Source organism: Rana temporaria, chromosome 1, assembly GCF_905171775.1.
Source record: "Rana temporaria chromosome 1, aRanTem1.1, whole genome shotgun sequence".
Taxonomy (NCBI): domain Eukaryota; kingdom Metazoa; phylum Chordata; class Amphibia; order Anura; family Ranidae; genus Rana; species Rana temporaria.
Window position 1 is genome coordinate 331,141,112 of NC_053489.1, and position 12,082 is coordinate 331,153,193.

Here is a 12,082-nt window from a genome sequence, read left to right on the forward strand (position 1 = left end):
CTATTTTGGCTCTCCTGAACCTTCGGCCCAAGGTCAAATTGCTCATCCTTCCTTATGGTTGCTGGCTTTAAAGGCTTGGATATTGAAGCCAGATTCCTGAAGTATAGGGGAGGGTCGGAGGCAGTCATTTCCACACGCTTGAGGGACAAAAATGTCATCAACTGCACTTTTAAAGAAATACAGTAATCAGTGTTAGGAAATACGTTATGTTCATGGTTTAGATAGTATTAGCTTTTTGCAGCTTTGAGCCTAGGTTCACATTGGAGCAATTTCAAATCGCATGCCAAATCGGCAGCAGTTGCACCGTCCAAATTGGTGCTACGCCACATTTGCAGTGCGGCACCGATTCCTAAAAGTAGTTTCTGTACTACTTTTGGCAACTTCGGGGTTCGATCTCCATAGACATCTGGGTAGCAACCCGCACAGATGTCTCTGAAATCGCCCCCGAAGGGGGACTGAAATCGTACAAGTTATGTATGTAATAGTTGTGTGAGTTATAGATTTGTATGTAATAGTTATGTGAATGTAATTTCTGAATTTATTCAAATACACCACAGGTGGCTCTAATAGTAATGTCAGGTCCAGGTCTAGCCGAGACCTTTTTAACTACTTAAGACCTGGACCATTATGCATCTAAAGGACCTTGCCCCTTTTTGCGATTCGGCACTGTGTCGCTTTAACTGATGATTGCGCGGTCGTGCGACGTGGCTCCCAAACAAAATTGGCATCCTTTTTTTCCCCTCAAATAGAGATTTCTTTTGGTGGTATTTGATCACCTCTGCGCTTTTTGGAAAAAATTCAATATTTTAAACTTTTTGCTATAATAAATATCCCCAAAAAAGATATAAAAAACATTTTTTTCCCTCAGTTTAGGCCGATAAGTATTCTTCTAAATATTTTTGGTAAAAAAAAATCGCAATAAGCGTTTAACAATTGGTTTGTGCAAAATTTATAGCGTTTACAAAATAGGGGATAGTTTTATGGCATATTTATTAATATTTTGTTTTTACTACTAATGCGGCAATCAGTGATTTTTTTCATGACTGCGTCATTATGGCGGACACATCGGACAATGTTGACACATTTTTGGGACCATTGTCATTTTCACAGAAAAAAGTTCCTATAAAAATGCATTGATTACTGTGAAAATGACAATTGCCGTTTAGGAGTTAACCATTGTAGGGGTTAAGTGTGACCTCTAATGTGTTTCTAACTGTAGGGGGGCAGGGCTGGACTTGTGATGTCATTGATCGTCTTTCCCTATATCAGGGAACAGACGATCAGTGACAGTGCCACTGTGAAGAACGGGGAATGTGTGTTTACACACACCTCTCCCCGTTCTTCAGCTCCTGTGACCGATCGCGGGACACCGGCAGCGATCGGGTCCCACGGCCGCGGTCAGGGAGCTTCGGACCGGGTTGCGGGTGCACACCCGTGACCCACGGCTGGTCACTTAAAGGGGACGTACCCTTACGTGATTGTGCCCAGCTGTGCCATTCTGTCGACGTATATCGACATTAGGCGGTCCTTAAGTGGTTATGTTTCAGACAAATTAGAAAGAGAGGAGAATAGGGACAGAAAGTGAAGGGTGTGTGCTGGGCTCAGGGCTGGACTTAGACAAAAATGTGGCCCTGGACTTCATCCAGACTGGCCCACTTTGACAGGTCTCTTTCATGGCGGCCGGACAACTCCCACACCCCCCCCCCCGGCCACCCAAGCCCCCTCTCCCCCTTAACTAGCTGTTCTAATTTATTAGAGTAGAACGGCTGGTACTGGTACTCTTATAGGCAGTACCAGTGGGGAAGCTAGACATTATTTCACCAGGGGCAAAGAATCAGTTCGGTGCCCCCCCTTATGGGACAAGATTAGGCAGAAGTGAGAAGCTTCCAGGCCATAGCTGTTGAGTCAGCTGTCTGTCCCCTCCCCCATGCTCCTCTGTCGTCCCCCTGCTCCTCTGGTTCTCCCCCTGCTTCTCTGTCCCCCCCAGGTGAGCGCTGCAGGGAGGGAGAGGAGGTGAGCGCTGCGGGAAGGGAGAGACAGAGGAGCGAAGGGAGACTGTGGTCCGCTGTCACTGAAGCCAGCCCACTGAGCCATCGGCCCACCGGGAAACTCCCTGTAGTCCCAATGGCCAGTCCATCCCTGGCTGGGTTATGGGTGCTGGATGTCCTTCGGCACCCACCGATCATAGATAAAAGACACAGGACTGAGATCTGCCTATGTAAACAAAGCAAATCTCCATTCTGACAGGGGGAAAGGGATGAATTTTGTGTTCCTACAAAGCAGGGAATAAAATCCATCTTTTCCCCTAGTAAAGGCACCTAACACAGTAAACAAAACACTGGCAAGATACACAGTTAACCCTTTGATCACCCTAGATGTTTAACACCTTCCTAGCCAGTGTCATTAGTACACAGTGACAGTGCATATTTATAGCACTGATCACTGTATTCGTATCACTGGTTCCCGCAAGTGTCAAAGGTGTCAGTTAGTGTCCGATTGTCCACTGCAATATCGCAGTCCCGCTATAAGTTACTGATCGCCACCATTAGTAGTATGAACATTGTTTTTTAATTCCATGAATATATACCATAGTTTGTAGACATTATACCGTTCAGGTAAACCAATCAATATATGCTTATTAAGATTTTTTTTTACCAAAAAACATGTAGCAGAATACACATTGGCCTACGTATATGAAGATATTTTTATTGGATATGATTTAATAGCAGAAAGTAAAACATATTGTTTATTTTTTTGTTCATAGTGCAAAAAAAAAAAATGCAGTAGTGATCAAATACAACCAAAAGAAAGCTCTATTTGTGGGAAAAAAATTACAAACATTTTATTTGGGTACATCTTCTGGAGGTCAAGTGGTTAAAGAGCAGTTTGAAAGTAATTTATACAGAGTAATTTGGAAAATGAAAGCTAGAGCGTGATGTTGCTATGAATACAGTGTTGCAGGATGAATACTATGATACAAGAGGTAAATGTGGAAACAAATAAAAACCTTTGTGAACACAGCTTGTTGCCTCCTTCTATCAGTACATACTGGGAGCAATGAAGAAGCTGAAAATAACACTTTATATTCATTTAGTATTTGCTATACATACATACATACATACAGATTGTAGAAATTAGCATAAAGAGATAATTTAAAGGAGTTGTAAACCCTTGTGGTTTTTCACCTTAATGCATTCTATGCATTAAGGTGACAAGCCTTTTGCTCTGCAGCTGCCCCCCAGAACCCCCCTTTTTCCTACCTGAGCCCAATCGTTCCAGTGACAAGCACAATCCCAGCAGCTCCAGCCACTGTCTCGGGTTCTCATTGGCAGGGCCGGACTTACCATTGGGCTTGACTGGGCTCAAGCCCATGGGCCCTGCCCAATAGGGGGCCCCCTTTAAAAAAAAAAAAAATGAGGCTTCCAGGGCCCCGGACGACAAACCCCCCTTTTTTTATTTATTTTTTATAAAAAAAAGGTTTTTTTTATATATACACTGTGTGTGTGTGTGTGTATATATATATATATATATATATATATATATATATATATATATATTATAAAAGGGCCCAGAGGTCTCCAGGGCCCACGGATGGCAACCCCCCTTACATTTTTTTTATATATATATTTTTTTATTAAAGGGCTCTTTTTTTTATAAATGTTTATTTTTTTATTTTTGTTTATTTTTTTTATTTTTTATTAAAAGGCCCAGAGGTCCCCAGGGCCCCGGATGGCAACCTCCCTTTTTTATGTATTTTTTATAAATGTTTATATACTTTTTTTTTTATTAAAGGGCCCAGAGGTTTCTTTTTTCTTTTTATTAAAGGGCCCAGAGGTCCCCAGGGCCCCGCATGGCTACCCCCCTTTTTTATATATATACCGTATTTATCGCGGTATAACGTGCTCCCGCGTATACCGCGCACCCCTAAAGTTGCCCCCGAAATTCCTGTAAAAAAAATGTTATGATTTTATTACTCACAGTTTTGGTGTCTTCCCAGCGTCCATCGTCCGGTCCGGCGTCCGTCTGCGGCCTCGATGGTCTCCTCCCGGCTTCTCCAGCGCGCTCCTCAATTCGAGTCCCCGCTTCCCGCGCTCAGTTCGAACGCCTCCGCCGACATATACCGAGTGCAGTACACTCGGGTACATTCGGCAAGGCTCGGCTTTGCTCGCGCTCTGTGACGTTTATGCGTGAGCACGAGCGAAGCCGAGCCTAGCCGAATGTACCCGAGTGTACTGCACTCGGTATATGTCGGCGCAGGATTTCAAACTGAGCGTGGGAAGCGGCTATCGGCGTATATCGCGCACCCACGATTTTCCCCTTATTTTAAGGGGAAAATAGTGCGCGATATACGCTGATAAATACGGTATATATATATTTTTTTCTTTATTTCTTCTTTTTGTAAAGGCCCCCCCCCCCCCCCGCTTCTCAATTTCAGGCGGCAGCACTCCAACCCCCCCCTGGTTCTCTGCTCCAGGGGGCCCATGCCTTAAGCTGTGTAAGGGGCCCCAAAATTCCTGATGGCGGAATACCTCCCAACATGCACGGATTCTGCGGGACTTTCCCGCACATACAGCTTCTTCCTGCAGTCCCGCGAAATGGTTAATTTTCCTGCACTGCAACAGGAGGCAGCATGGAAGCAGGAGGAACCGGAGCGGTGTGTGGAGGACAGGGCCGGATTAACAAAGGGGCTGATGGAGCTGCAGCTTCAGGCCCCTTTCTCAAGATAGGCCCATTTGCCCAAAAAAATAAATATATCAGAAAAAACAAAAAACAAAAAAGATTGACTTCGGGGGTTGTAGCTTGACGACCAGAGGTCACAGAAACCCCACATTTGGGGGGGTAGTCAGTTGAAGACCTACCCCACAACTGATCAAAATATGGGACGGCTATCATTTATGGTTCCGGAGATACGGGCCTGCTTGCACAGCCTGTCAGAAGCTACATTCAGAGCGGCCAATATAAATACAAGCTGACACACTGCAGCAGACTGATAGGATCACAGGGCTTATAATAATTATTTGTATATTACTCATGGTAATTAAACCCCTTGCCACCCAGGCCAATTCTGACACTTCTCTACCACATGTAAAAATCATCATTTGTTTTTTGCTAGAAAATGACTCTATGGTGGTCTTTGCACTTTTTATGTTGCACGGTATAGAGCTGCACGATTCTGGCTAAAATGAGAATTGCAATTTTTTTGCTTAGAAGATAGATCACGATTCTCTCGCGATTCTTGCGGCGTAACATCATCTTTCACATTAAAACAAAAAAAAAATGGGCTAACTTTACTGTTTTGTTTTTATGGTTTGTATTATTCATTGAAATGGGCAAATGCAGTGTGACATAAAATATTGCAGCAATAGCCATTTTATTCCCTAGAGTCCCTGCTAAAATATATATAATGTTTGGCAGTTTCAAGTAATTTTCTTGTTGCTTTTTAACTTAATAAACAAGTATTGGACTTTAAGTGGTTAAATTTCCTGCATTTACACACATAAGTATGATCTAAGAAGATAGTTGGTTACAATGTTTCATGTTGTTACAAACTTGGCAGACTGCCCGGATTTGTTCTTTACACACAGAAGTTTATCCCTTTGATCTAAGAAGGAAGCGTTAGTTACAATGTTTTCTGTTAAAAACTTGGCAGACCGCCCAGATATTTTCTTTTGACAGCTGAAAGTCTCTCCACTTGTTATATGAAAGAATCAGCAAACTCTGCATTGGAGAACGTCAGGGGGGTTGAATCAAAATCACAATTTTTTAACAATTAATTGTGCAGCTCTAGCACGGTATTTGCGCAGCAATTTTTCAAACGTGTTTTTTTGGAAATAAACTGTTTCATTCATTAAAAAAACACTAAAGTTAGCACAATTTTTTTGGTATCCTAAGCGATGGTTTAAAATTTTTTTAGGTACATGTTTTGAGTTACAGAGGAGGTCTAGTACTAGAATTATTGTTTTCGCTCTAACGATCGTGGCGTATGTAACCTGTGCGTATCTGGCTCTGATACTACCAGTGCCTACCCAGCCACTGACTAGTATCTCTCCCCAGCCTGTCCCCACACACCCTCTCACCTGCTGACCTGTGGATGGGGGAATCACTCCTGCAGTGTTATTGTGTGTTCTGCCAGTGCGTACAATGATCAGTGTTGCTAACTATAGCTGGCAGCACTGATTGTTTTGGGAAAAAACCTAACAGGCTGGTTGTACTCAAGTTGATTAATAGATTGACTTGTGTAAAACCAGCTAGCCCATACATAGATCGACTATGGCTGGTCTCTGCATAATTGGCGTCATTTCAATCCATGTATGACCCGCTTAACCACTACGCAGTCCCTAAACATCCTTCCACTCCTGTACATAGTGCTCACTGTCATACTCTCCACACTCCTCTCCTGTACATAGTGCCCACTGTCATACTCTCCACACTTCTCTCCTATACATAGTGCCCACTGTCATACCCTACACACTCCTCTCCTGTACATAGTGCCCACTGTCATACCCTTCACACTCCTCTCCTATACAGAGCGCCCACTGTCATACCCTTCACACTCCTCTCCTTTACATAGTGCCTGCTGTCATACACTTCTCTTCTGTACATAGTGCCCACTGTTGCACCCTCCACACTCCTCTCCTGTACATACTGCTCACTGTCATACCCTCCACACTCCTCTCCTATACATAGTGCCCACTGTCATACCCTCCACACTCCTCTCCTGTACATACTGTTCACTGTCATAGCCTCCACACTCCTCTCCGATACATAGTGCCCACTATCATACCGTCCACATTCCTCTCCTGTACATACTGCCCACTGTCATACCCTCCACACTCCTCTCCTGTACATACTGCCCCTTCATACCCTCCACACTTCTCTCTGGTACATACTACCCTCTGTCATACTCCCACACTCCTCCTGTACATACTGCCCACTGTCATACCCTTCACACTCCTCTCCTGTACATAGTGCCTGCTGTCATGCACTTCTCTCCTGTACATACTGCCCACTGTCTTACCCTCCACACTTCTCTCCTGTACATACTGCTCACTGTCATCCCCTCCACACTTCTCTCCTGTACATACTGCCCATTGTCATATTCTTCACACTCCTCTCCCGTACATAGTGCCTTTTGCTGTACCCTTTGCACTCCTTTCCTGTACATAATGGCCACTGTCAGACCCTACACATTCCTCTCCCTCACCTGCACTTACTTCCCACTTATATACCGTCCATACTCTTCCCCTCTGTCGCTTACCCACAAAAACAGTTCTTTAAAATTATACTGAATACCCTCAATGTTACCAGCTCTAGAATGGACACACTTTTGATAGTTCAACTAAAGGAAATCTTAGTTCTCATATTTGTTCTGCCCCATTATTAGTACTCATTTAATTTTGTGATTACTACTGTGATGTATAGAGGAACATAGGGGATCTCAGCTACTCTAAATATAGCACTTGTATAAAAAAGTGTCCCTGAAAATATTTTTTAAATGTTGGCAACTATGCACTTAGGCACTGCCCAAGGGCCACTGCCCACCGGGTCAGTAGGGGGCCCCATGAGAGGCTCCTGGGATCCTGTGATATTAAAGCGGTAGTAAACTTTCCTGACATTACTACTTTTTAGAGGCCCTGAGGTAGGTTATGCCACAACGTACAAGTATGCACAGCATATTAGCACATTGGGGTACACCTAAATTTTCAGACTGAGCCCTCCAGTGCTGCACCGTGATGAATCCGGCGGGGGCCCGGGCGCTTCCATCTTCACCCGGTCTTCCTTCTGGGTTCTGTGCCTTTGGTCACTTGCTTTGGCCGGGCTGCGTTGATGTCATTCCCACGCATTTATTTATTATTTATAAAAGGACCCACCAAAATCCTCAGCACCAAGCCCATGATGTTCTGGTGGAGGACTGTGGCTGCTGAAGGGAAGAAAGCCGGGCTAATGACAGTCTGTGGCCCCAGCTGTCGGCACAGGTGAGAGGTACTCCCCCCACTCAACAACTGCATTGCAAAACCCCCCTGGAGTGGTGTGTGGATGTCTGCTGAAGAGAAGAGAGCCGACACATTCAATGCACAGGTGAGAAGTTAGAGCCCCCCCCGCTCAACAACTTTAATGTGCCCCCCCCCCGCTCAACAACTTCAATTCGCCCCCCCACAACTCTCGCTCAACATCTTCGACCCCCCCCCAATTCTCGGCTCCAGGGGGCCCCTTCAACACTCAAGCCCAGGGGCCCCCACCACCCTAAGTCCTGCCCTGCTCATTGGCATTGGATAGATTGATAGCAGGAGGAGCCATTGGCTCCCGCTGCTGTCAATCAAATCCTGTGACACGGGAGCCAGGGGCAGGGCCAGGTCCTGCTGTCTGTGTCAATGGATGCAGCAGAAGGACTCCTGAAGAGGTGGAGCCAGGAGCGCTGCCAGGGGACACACGAAAATGAGGATCAGGGCCGCTCTGTGCAAAACCCTTGCACAGAGCAGGTAAGTCTAACATGTTTGTTATTTAAAAAAAAACCTTTACAATCGCTTTAATGCCTTTTTTCACCCACTGCTAACTGTTTCTGCTAGAAATTCAGATAAGGGCCTGTGAAGAAGGTCAGTTTAATACTTCATGAGGCAAATGATAATAAAGAGGTACGTTGCTATGTCAGCCTAACTTATTGGTTGATATGCTAACCCACATTTGTCCCAGCAATTTTATATAGTATATAAAAACTTTTAAGGTATCTTTTGGATGGAGTAGGGAATAAATAAGACCCCTGTCAGATTTTTTTCCTGCTTGTGTCTCATTGGGGACAACTACATTCATATTGTGTTCCTAAGGATTCCCCACTCTTTAGGGCTCATGCACATAGGACATTTTTACAGCTGCTGTTAGGGTTGCCTGACTTTTTTTAACACCTCTAAATGCCCCTTCGTGTTATCCTATGTGTCCATGCATACATAAACTGTCAGAGGCATTTGGAGGCAGAAGTGTTTAGGGGCAGTAGAAAAAAAACGACAGCCTGTGCTTCCAGGAGCAGTAAAAACGAAAAATCCCCTAAATGCCGCTAAATGGCATTAAACGCTGAAACAAGGTGCTAGCCGCGTTTGGCGTTTTTAGGCTTTTTACATTATAGGGAGTGTTTTTACTTAAAAAAGCAAAAAACACTAACGTTATTTAAAAAAGCGTTTTTTTGCCTGACAACAGAGCTGGATTTTTTTAAACATCCTGTGTGTATGAGTTCTTAATTTCCAGGGACAATGGACACCAGTATAAATAGGAAGACAGCTATAAGAATAATGTATGTCATGGATTCTAACCCATCACCCTCCCATCCAAAAATAACTTAAATTTAGACATAAGTCCAGAGTAACAGCTATAAATTATAGCTAGTGCAGGGAAACCAATGTAGTATTTGGTCTGTGACTAAAATGCCATTAAAGCACTTGGAACTTGGTCCAGCTTGGAACAATGTAAGCAGAGAATCACTGTAGTAGTTACTGCTACATCTTTCAGGTACTGTGCCACCAGTCAGAGAACACCTTGCATTTTCTCAATGTGTTTAAAGCATTCTCTGATTGGATGGGATAGAGATTATAACATCTCCATGCAGCCTCTCCACCTTGTCCAATCAGAGAATGCTTTTTATTATTTGAGAAAATGCAAGGTGTTCTCTGAATGGTAGCAGTGCCAAGTGAGTGACCCCCCCTGTGGTTATTATGCAGCATGAAAGCCACTTAACATGGGACTCAGAAGACCGTCGTGATCACTACAGTAGTGGGGAATACTACAGTGAATTCCCACTTCCACAGGCATCACACATATGGAATATGTATACTTACATTGGTCCAAGCTGGATCAATGTAAATATGCAATACAAATCATACCTAGAATTCAGTTGAAACATTTTTTCTTCTTGTCTGCTACAAATGCTCAACCGCTGTTATTGGTTTAGTAAATAGATTACACAAAAATACAGGTTGGAAGTTAACCAGTTATAGTAGAAATGTGATAGCTATGATTCCTAGTTTTTTAAGTTGTAGGTGAGCTTTTATTCTTTTCTCCTGGATTCACAATTCAGTCAAGATCATTTGGTGGAGGGGGGTTATGGCATGGGGGTGTTTTTTTTTTAGGGGTTGGGCTTGGCCCTTTAGTTCCAGTGAAGTGAACTTTTTTTAATTTACATTTTTATTTAATGGTATACAGCAGATACAATAAAAGGGCAACTTCGCCAAAACATATACCGTAAACAGTAGACAACATTAGCATTACTAATACACCAGGGTATACTGTGGAAGAGTAGAGCACAAAAAAAGAAGGAAATAATGCTAATAAAAGTCTTCGGGACGGGAGTTGGGGTTACAAAGAAGGGGGAGCTGTGTCATCTCACGGGAGCCAGGGTTGTCTTGACTGATCAGACAGTCGGATTCACTGGCAACAGTCTTGATTAGGCATATTTGAGGAATTCATCGGAGAAGCAGAATTGGACACAATAAAACCATCTGGTCTTGTGTTCCTCTGTCCTATCTCGCAGAACCAAGGTCAAGTCTTTCATTTGCTCTATATCTTTGACCCTTGCGAACCAGTGTCACACCATTGGCACAGATTGATGTTTCCATAGGGGCGGGATGCACATTGCAGCATTAAGAAGGTGTTTGAGAAGGTTTAGTAGAATTGCAGCTGGGTCACCCTGTAAGGAAATGTCAGTGAATTTATGTATGAGTTTGAGGACTGGGCATTCCCAGAAGATGTGCAAGATGGTTCCCTGGTGAAGGCCACAGAGCCAGCAGCTATCCATTTGTCTGGGGAACATCTTTGCCAAGACTGATGGGGTCCTATACCAGCGTGTAATTATTTTATATGTGGTTTCCTGATATTTGCTGCATAAATCTTCTTCTGTTCTTCTCTTCTTCTCTTCTGTGCAAAGAAGAGTATGCGTTCTTTTTGTGGCTCGGAGAATGTAACTCCCAGGTCCCTCTCCCATTTTGCCAGATAAGGGGGATCCTTAGCAGCATGAAGTTCCAACAAAGATTTGTAGGAGGTAGAAAGAGAACCCTGGATTGGGCTTTCTCCCAAACAAAGTTCCTCAAAAGAGTGAAGTTTTCAGATGAATAGTGCTGGCTTAGGCAATGAGCCAAGAAAATGTGAGAACTGAATAGTCCTCCAGTAATCTAACATTAAAGGAGCTAGCCCAGAGAGCACAGTCTCTGCAGGGAACCAGACAGAAGATTGCAAGAACTGGGAAGCCCTCAGGAGTCCCCGTGGGGCTTGCGTATGGAAAGTGGGGTCAGTGAGGTCGGGTGTGAACCCTGGATGTCCAACAAGGGGTGTCATTGGGGAGGGAAAATTGCACAGTGAAGATAGATGAGAAAACCTGTCCATTACCGCAAAAGTAGGGCCAATTAACGGATGAGCCGTCAGATGGGTAGTGTGGATTTTTTCTACCCACGGTAAGCCAGCGAGTGGGGCACTGGCGGCCTCCTGTTCTAATGCTACCCACAATGTCACCATGCCGGCACCAGTCAACAACCCTGGCCAAGTATGTTGCAGTGTAATACAGAGCGGGATCTGGGAATCCAAGACCGCCTCTGAGCTTGGGTCTTAGCAATAATGTTCTGCCGATGCGTGGGTGTTTGCTTCACCAGATGAATTTAATAAATGCTGATCGGACTGCGTGAAAATAAGACTGGGGTATTTTGACTGGTAGTGTTTGTAGAAGGTAGAAGAGTCTGGGCATCGCATTCATCTTAAGGACATCGACCGAACCAGGACAGGGCCAGAGAGTCGTACTTTTTAAAATCCGCGGATAATGTCGATAAAAAAGGCTGGTAGTTGAGAGAGAAAATGTCGCTCAGTTTTGCGGGAATTTTTGTTCCCAAGTATTGGATTGAGCAGGCCACCCATTTGAATGGGAAAAAGGGGCGTCTGACAGGGAGACATTCAGGGCCACTTATTTTTGTAGATTGACCTTAAACTTAGTGTGCCATACCTACTCAGCTCCTGTAGCAAAGAGGGCAAGGAGATGAGTGATTCAGTGATGTAGAATAAGAGATCATCGGCATAGGCTGACACTTTATGTTGGTGTGGGCCAACTTGAATG